The sequence below is a fragment of the Schistocerca americana genome, chromosome 5 (genome assembly GCF_021461395.2).
Source record: "Schistocerca americana isolate TAMUIC-IGC-003095 chromosome 5, iqSchAmer2.1, whole genome shotgun sequence".
In the NCBI taxonomy this organism is placed as follows: Eukaryota; Metazoa; Arthropoda; class Insecta; order Orthoptera; family Acrididae; genus Schistocerca; species Schistocerca americana.
Genome location: NC_060123.1, coordinates 401,078,324 through 401,087,746, shown reverse-complemented (window position 1 = coordinate 401,087,746; position 9,423 = coordinate 401,078,324). Strand labels below are relative to the sequence as shown.

At 41.2% G+C, this 9,423-nt stretch overlaps 1 protein-coding gene across 2 annotated transcripts in view; it reads right to left on the bottom strand.

The window, feature by feature from the left end:
* Nucleotides 1-607: 607 nt before the first annotated feature.
* LOC124616064 (mediator of RNA polymerase II transcription subunit 18) overlaps nucleotides 608-9,423 on the bottom strand; it is a 52,806-nt gene continuing 43,990 nt past the window's right edge. For both annotated transcript variants that reach the window (XM_047144299.1, XM_047144300.1), the window contains exon 6: nucleotides 608-911. The gene's annotated coding sequence lies outside the window, so the exon portion shown is untranslated. The remainder of the gene's footprint in view (nucleotides 912-9,423) is intronic.

The window sequence follows — 9,423 nt, the reverse complement described above, 5'->3', positions numbered from 1 at the left end:
CAATGTGGGTGGTCAATGAACGAATAATCATATGATTGTTGGGCATAACGAACTGCTCCTTCAGGGATGGAGCATTTTCTCAATACTGAAGACGCGCAAGGCCATGCCACCGTAGAAGAAAGGGAACAAAAATAATCCCAATGACTACAGATGAGTCTCATTGTTATCACACTTTTCAAAAATCCTGGAATGCATTATTATCTACCTAAAAGATCACAACATTCTCTTACTGTCACAATGCATTTCCAGAAAGGGCGAATCTACAGAATCAGCCTGACAGAGTATGTTACACAGACATTAGGTAAAAGACAATTTGTGTGTTGAATGTTTACGCATCTTTCCAAAGTATTCTAGCATGCAGTACTCTTCCAGTACTTGACTTTCAAGGGCAGACAGGAGAATGGGTAAATCAAATTTTAGTAATAAGAAACACTATGTGTCAATAGGGAATATATACCAGTCAGAAGTAAAAGCCATCAAATAATGTGTCACAGGGGTGGTAATAAGGCCATAGCTGTTTAACCTGTTTCTAAAAGATATAGGGGTTGAAATGAAAGAGAAGAAAATATTGCATGACGACACTGTGATGATAACGAAGAGACAGATGTGGAATGAGTTAAGGTACAGAATTTATTTCTGCAAAAAGTACCGTAACAAATTAGAGCTGTTAACACTGGTATCTTTTCTACCTGAGCAACAACAAATGAACTGCCACATTTTAAAATATTTACAATGTTTATTTATTTCAATGTACTTTCCTTTGCTTGACACAAGATTTGATGGGTGTCATGAAACTGCAAAATTGTCTTCTGCATTTTAAGCAGAGCTACCGTGTGCCACATGCCACAATCTTGAATTCAACAGCCAGCAACCACGAGAAGATGGCAGCTGTTTTGTCAAGGTATCCTCTCCTATTAAAAATGAAAAAAGTAAGTTAATATAAAAAACAGAAGTTGTAATGAATTAAATATATTGTGACTTGCACAGTGGTGAGACATTTCTGAAGAGAATATACACTAAAGCACCAAAGAAACCAGTATACGCATGCCTATTCAAATATAGAAATATGTAAACAGGCAGAATACGGTGCAACAGTCGGCAACACTTGTGTAAGATGACTAGTGTCTGGCGCAGTTGCTAGATTGGTTACTGCTGCTACACGGCAGGTTATCAAGATTTAAGTGAGTTTGAACATGGTGTTATAGTTGGTGCACAAGCAACGGAACACAGCAACTCCGAGGTAGCGATGAACTGGGGATTTTCCTGCATTACCATTTCACTAGTGTACTGTGAATATCAGGAATCCAGTAAAACATCAAATCTCTGACATCGCTGTGGCCGGAAAAAGATCCTGCAAGAACAGGATCAATGATGACTGAAGAGAATCGTTAAACGTGATAGAAGAGCAACCCTTCTGCAATTTGCTACAGATTTCAATGCTGGGCCATCAGCAAGTGTTACCGTCTGAACCATTCAATGAAATATCATCATTATTGGCTTTCGGAGCTGAAGGCCCACTCTTGTACTTTTGATGACTGCACAACTCAAAGCCCTACTCCTTGCCCGGGCCCATCAACACTAATATTGCACTGTTGATAACTGGAAACATGATGCCTGGTTGTGTATGAATATGGAGACAACATCATGAATCCATGGACCCCACATGTCGGCAGAAGTGACACGTATTTAAGCATCCTGTATGATCACTTGCTTCCATTATGTCCATTGTGCAATCTGACAGACTGGGGCAATTCTAGGAGGACAATGTGACACCCCACACATCCAGATTTGCTATAGAGTGGCTCCAGGAACGCTATTCTAAGTTTAAATACTTCCATTGGCCACCAAACTTCCCAGACATAAAAATTATTGTGAATATCTGGGGTACCTTGCAACTTGCTGTTCAGAAGACAGTTCCACCCCATTGTACTCTTAGGGATTTATGGACATTTGTGCAGGATTTATGGTGTCAGTTCCCACCAGCACTACTTCAGACATTAGTCGAGTCCATGCCACGTCACATTGCGGCACTTTTGTGTGCTCACAGGGGCCCTACATGATATTAGGCAGGTGTACCAGTTTCTTTGGCTCTTCAGTGTGAAAGTGAAACTGAGTGATCTCTTTTTTTGTGTGGTTCAATGATTTGTGAGTTAATACATGAATGATAAAGCTAGCTGAAAGGGAAAAAAGGTAATCAGTCATAATTATGGAAATACTCCTTTCATTTCCATTCTTGATGGAATTTTCTCTGGCCTCGTGAAATATGATTGTCATGTACTTTTGAAATTCAATTGAATAATCTGAGTTCTAAACCACATTTTGAAACAAAAATATAATTTATTGTAAATTTTACTAATTAAGTGACAAACAGGAGTTTAAGAAGTACTAAAAAACAAAAGAGATGCTAATTTGTGTTTCTAATTGTGTCAATTGTTTGGTTCTAAATAGTTCTGAATTTTTTGAGCCACGTGTCTACTCACTTTGGGGCATTTTCATTCTTTTGAATCCAATAAAAAGGAAGTAGAAATCAAAATCAATCAATCTCTCTCTCTCTCTCTCTCTCTCTCTCTCTCTCTTTCCTAGTATCCACAGAAGCTTTGTAACAACTAAGTTTGCTTGCTTAATGATTTGTTAAAATAATTTTTATTTAACATTGTGGCTGTATGATACCCTTTCTGTTGCCACAGAGATGCTTTACCATGCCAGGAAAGCCATGTGTACGATCTGTCTGGCAACAGTGTAATCTTTACTCTATGTGTTAATGTTATGTGTAAACATAGCTCTATGCATTATTGTATTTCAACTGTTTGTGTATTGTATTTTCCAATGCAGAGATTGGGGATCAGGCCAGCTTTCACCTAAAAAAAGTATGACAAACCATCTAAACACCACACTCAGATTGTCTGGTGTACCAGAGCAATGGTCCATGACATGGTTTTGATCTGGGTTGGCTCAACTTCCAGTCTCACAGGCTAGTGCACTGCACATTACGATTCAAGAGTAGGTCCAATAGAAATGAAATATTGTCACAGAAGAAGCTGAGTAGCACTGTGGTGTAGTGGTTATGATACTAAACTGTTGCATGGAGCATCGTGAGTTCAAAACTCACCTAGACTGTACAATTTCAATTTCTATATTTGGTTCAAGTACATTCTAGAAGTATCCACAAATGTCAAGAATCATTGTGGTGGAATGTTCTGTAGCTGTATATATACTGTATGTGTTCTAGCTGGAGGCAGTTCGCTCAGCGCTCTAGTATGTGCAAGTGCTGAATAAACCTTCACTAAGTGAAGTTAGTGTTCATCATTCATCTAATTACACCTTCTTCTACATGACATTATTCTGATGGAGATGCTGGGTATTGGAAGTTGTGACAGCGCACATTATCGATGACATAATAGCTCCCATCAGGCCATGACAGAGCTGCCAAACGGCAAATATAGGAATTAAAATTGTACAGTCTAGGTGAGTTTTGAACTCACGATCCTCCATGCAACAGTTTAGTATCATAACCACTACACCACAGTGCTACCCAGCTTCTTCTGTGACAATATTTCATTTCTATTGGATCTACTCTTGAATCGTAATGTGCAATGCACTAGCCTGTGAGACTGGAAGTTGAGCCAACCCAGAGGTGAGAAACCCAAGTTCGAGCCATATTCCACAGATCGCAATCTATCCACAGATCGCAATCTATCGGAGACAGAAGAAGAAGAAGAAGAAGAAGAGGACATTACGATGACAGCAACTGTATGCCACCACATGAGACATCCTTCCGGGTTCTCTGGTGATGATGGCCAAGAACCAAACAAATGGATGAAGTTATATGAGCGTATAGCCAGATTTAACAAATGGGATGACACCGTGTGTTTGGCTAAAGTATTTTTCTACTTGGAGGGCACTGCCAAGCAATGGTATGAGAACAACGAGGAGAAGTGCACAAGCTGGGAAGCATTACAGGCAGAACTGCGCAAGTATTTTGGTGACACACAATGACAGAAGTGCAAGGCTGGAGCTAAATTAAAGTGCAGGGCACAGTGTCCAGGAGAAACTACAGCATCCTACATTCAAGATGTCTTGGAGCTGTGTAAAATAGTGGAACCTAGAATGAAGGAGGAATATAAGGCTGCACATCTCATGAAGGGTGTTGCTGAGGACATGTATCAAGCCCTACTCCTGAAGGATGTTTCGACAGCAGACAACTTCATAAAATGGTGCCAGTATATTGAGACAATACATCAAAAAAGAATTACACGCAAGAAGTTTGAATGGCTTCCAAACATCACATCGATGTCTGTGATGGAGGAAGCAACTTATTTCGCAAGTGTTCTTCGTCAGACAGTGAGAGACGAAGTTCAGAAGGCACTTGGATTGCACGGCGAGCAAAAAACTGAGATGCTTCAAGAGGTCATAAGGAAGGAAGTGGAACAGACATTGAACCCAATCCCTCGTGCTTCACTTCCCCTTAAAACGGTGAAAAAGTTGAGACCCAGGTAGAGTTACAATCCTACAATGCCACATGAGGAACCTGTTTGGGCACCAACGAAGACTGACGTCTGGAGGACGTAAGATAACCAACCAGTATGTTTCCACTGTGGACAACCGGGACATGTGCTGCACTATTGTTGAGAAAGGTGGCAGATATTTGATGACACCCACGCCAGAAGACAGCAGACCGATCTTAGCCGACACCAACTCCAGGACGACGAAGATGAACAAGAAGATGTGGGTGCAGGACAACATAGGTCGCCATTGCCATAAGCTAGCCGCTGGAGAGGACGCTCCCCAACACGCTGACCAAGGTCTCCATCGCCGTTTAGAAGCTCCAGCCAATCACCTGCCACTGCAACCTTGAAAACTAAACGGAGTGACCTTCCTTGGAGGTGAGTCCGCTGAAGATAAAAATCCTCCACCTTCGACCACTACAAAAATGATAGGAAATTTAAGTCGATATCCTCATGATGGGCTGTGGCCGACCAGCCCAAGCTCTTGTGGACTCTGGAGCATCATATTCAGTCATTCCAGAGAAGTACCGTCACCAGTTGCAGAAAACCGTATTCGTCGACAGCAAAATATCTCTGCTGAATGTAGCTAATGGGAAATATGTAAAACCTACAGGAAGATGTCTAATTTCTACTATACACAACTATGTTTCAGTTTCACTTCCCAAAATTTTTCAACTCGCTATTGAATGTACAAGTACACATTCTATTAGTATTAAAACTTAATTGTCTGTGAAATCTCAATGTTAATTTCATGTTTAATGTAGTTTTTAAATGACATTGTATTTCTGTTGTGTTTCCAGTTCACATTTTCACTATTCTGTAATCTCAGTGATTATTTGTGTAAATTTAAAGTAGCACTACATTGCCTACATGTTTCTTAGTTCCCCATGTAAATTGTTTGTATTCTCTGTATGTGAAGTTACTATATTCATCAACGAACAATTTTGTGTACTTTTTTTAAATGGCAGTCCATTGCCTATTTTTTTTCTCCAAACTACATATTTGTTAAGAAAAATGACTTGTCCTATATCATGTGTACTTTGTACAATATGTGATCCACAGGATAAATAACAAATAACAATAACCATTCGTGTAGGTATAAGTGGCCATACACAGCCCTTAGAATTCATCATCTTACAAGAGTGTAGTCATGACGTCATTCTCAGATAGGACTTTTTGAAAGCTTCTCAGGCAATTATAGATTGTGGTCATTTGAAGATTATGCTAGGCGAGATGAGATACTGTGGACAGGAAGATACGCATCCGAGTGTGTGGAGACTGTGTGCTGGATGAAGTGATTATTTCTGCAGTCAGCACTAGAAAGGTAACTGTCACATGTCATGTCATGCATCAACCCATGGATCTTGTGGTGGAATGTAAGAGAAGCATACCACTGAAGAATAACTTGGTCATCCCAGCCTCTGTCGTCTCGTTTAAGAATGGATTCGGTGAATTGTGGATAGATAACTGTCGCCAAGAACTGCAGATCTTTCCAAGACACATGTGCGTAGCAAATGCTGAGCCATTAACTGAAGAACAGCTGAGTGTCAAAGAAACCGCCCATGCAGAGTCTGTGGGCGAAATTAGCGCTACCACTACGAGACGAGATCGTCTAGCTCGACTATCACCAGATTTCACTATGAAAAGCTACTTACCATTCTTCAAGAGTACTCTGAATACTTCAATCCACAGGTGAAGAGCAAATTAGACAAATTGATGGTGAAGCATCATATTAGCACTGGAGACCATCAACCAATAAGCCAGAGAGCATACCGCGTGTCAGCAATGGAACGTCGAATAATTTGCGACAAGGTGGAGAAAAAGATGAACAATGACATCATTCAGCCTTTGCAGGGCCTACGGTCATCACCAGTGGTCCTCATCAGGAAGGATTGCAGTTGGTACTTTTGTGTTGATTACAGGAAGCTTAATAAGATAACTAAAAAGGGAGTTTACCCTCTTCCACGAATTGACGATACACTAGACTGTCTGAAGGAGGCTAAGTTTTTCTCAGCCATGGACATGTACACGGGATACTGGCAAATCGAAGTAGATGAGGCTCATCGTGAGAAAGCTCCATTCATCACCCCTGAGGGCCTGTATGAGTTTAAGGTGATGCCGTTTGGTTTGTGTAATGCACCAGCAACTTTTGAACGGATGATGGATAATCTGCTAAGGCAGCTGAAATGGATGACGTGTCTTTGTTATTTAGATGACATTATAGTGATCTCGGAGACATTTGATGAACATATAAAAAGACTGAGGGCCGTTCTTAAGCGTCTCCAACAAGGCAGACTGAAACTTAATACAAGAAAGTGTGCCTTTGGAGCAAAAGAAATCAAAATACTTGGACACCTTGTGTCAAATGAAGGTGTGTGTCCAGACCCAGAAAAGGTGAGATCTATAAAAGAATTTCCTATTCCTAAAAGTATTAGAGATGTGAGAAGCTTCCTCAGATTGTGTTCTTATTACCGCCGTTTTATCAAAGATTTTTGTATAAAAGACAGGCCACTCCACGAGTTGTTAAAAGCTGATGCTAAATTTATCTGGGGTGGTGCTCAACAAGATTCTCTCGATGGGCCGCGAAAAGTTCTGATGACTGACCATGTACTTGGTCTGTATGATGAGAGAGTACCTAAACCACACACAGATGCCATCGGGTATAGGGTCGGTGCTGTTTTGGTGCAAATTTCAGATGGAAAAGAGAAGGTTATAGCCTATGCCTCTAGGACACTTACAAAAGCCAAGAGACACTACTCAACTTCAGAAAGAGAATGTCTTGCTGTAATCTGGGCCATGTGCAAATTTCGACAGTATGTCTATGGAAGGCCATTCACAGTTGTTACAGACCATCACTCACTTTGCTGTTTGACAGGTCTTTAGGATCCACCAGGATGACTCGCCAGGTGGGCACTATGTCTTATTACCACAGTGTACAAAAGTGGAAGAAAACAACAAGATGCTGATTCTCTCTCAAGAAACCCTGTGCAAGACCATCAAGACTTTGGTGAAGATAGTAACTGTCTCACTGCACTCCAGGATCTCTCTGCTGAGCAGAAGTAGGACACCAAGATATCTCAAATTATGCATGCCTTAAATTGGTCAGAAGATGTGAAAGGACAGGTAGTTAATGGATTACTTTGTACAAAAAACTTTGATCTGTTTGGAAAGGGGTGGCTATCAGTGATTCCTAAACACATGCAATTAGAAGTTCTACAGAAATTACATGACACACCTGAGGCCGGACATTTAGGATTTATTAAGACATATGATAGAATCCACAAGTGATTTTTTTTTTTTGGCCAGGTTTATTTAGACGTGTCCATCACTATGTTGAGAGTGCCCGAGGAGAAAGGCAGTTCCTCAGAAACCACCTGGCCGACTCATACCAATTTCACCAGCCGAAACGCCTTTCCAGTGTGTTGGAATTGACCTCCTCAGATGATTTCCAATGTCTGCTAAAGGCAATAGATAGATTATTGTTTGCACTGATTATCTGCCACGCTATGCCATTAAAAAAGCCATGAGAACAGCCGAAGCATCTGAGGTAGCCAAATTCATCATGGACGACATTGTATTAAAACACGGTGCCCCAAGGTCATTAATTATGGATCGAGGGAAAGTTTTTCAATCAAATCTTGTGACAGAGAAACTGTCGTTGCAACATTACTCATCACATGATGACTGCCTACCAGCCACAAACTAATGGGCTTAATGAATGCCTTAATAAGACCTCGGCCAACATGCTATCAATGTTCGTCAATGTTGAGCAGAGCAACTGGGATGAGGTGCTACCTTTCGTGACGTTTGCCTACAACTCTGCCAAACAAGACACCACAGGATTTACGCCATTTTTCCTGGTGCATGGGCGTGAGGTGACTACAATGATGGACACTGTGTTTCCGTTACATCCTGATGACGTGGACGACAACTACTTTGGCCATGTGTTAACCAGAGCTGAGGAAGCTCGGCAGTTAGCTCGACTCCGCACACTGCAGGCTCAAGAAAATGATCACTGAAGGTATGATGTGAGCCACCATCCTGTTATCTACCAGCGTGGTGACCTCGTCTGGATCTTAACTCCTGTTCGGAAGGTTGGTTTCTCTGAGAAGCTCCTCAGGCACTACTTTGGACCTTATAAGGTTGTAAGACAGTTGACTGATGTTACTTATGAAGTTGAAGATTTCAAGCCCGACACAAGATAACGAAAGATCAGAGATACGGTCCATGTCCTTCAAATGAAGCCCTATAAGGATCCTGCAACCCAGGTTAAATTTGAAGTTCCAGTGACAGGCAACAAGTGGAAAGGTGACAAAGAGTGTAGCGGTGAAAAAAGTTCTAAGAAGATCACCGCCAGGGCGAGAATCAGTCATCAGGAGTTGGAGTATGCAGGACCGATGACTCGTTCCCGGACTAGGAGGACCTAACACCGAGATGCTGTTCACTTAAGGAGGGAGCAATGTCGCAGAAGAAGCTGAGTAGCACCGTGGTTTAGTAGTTATGATACTAAACTGTCGTATGGAGGGACGCGAGTTCAAAACTCACCTAGACTGTACAATTTTAATTTCTATATTCAGTCTGAGTGCATTTTAGAAGTGTTCACAAATGTCAAGAATCATTGTACTGGAATGTTCTGTAGCTGTATATATACTGTGTGTTCTGATCGGAGGCAGTTCGCTCCGCACTGTTGTATGTGCAATGCTGAATAAACCTTCATTCGGTGAAGTTAAGTGTTCATCTTTCATCCAATCACTCCTTCTTCTACATGACAATATCACCTGCAGTTACATTTTACCAAAGAAATGTATGGAAATTTCCAGCCGGACATACAGATGAAACCTATCACTACACACGCAGTAAGATAAACTTTCAAAAGCAGTACAATTCAACTGAATCATCAGTTTAAAAATTACCCAAT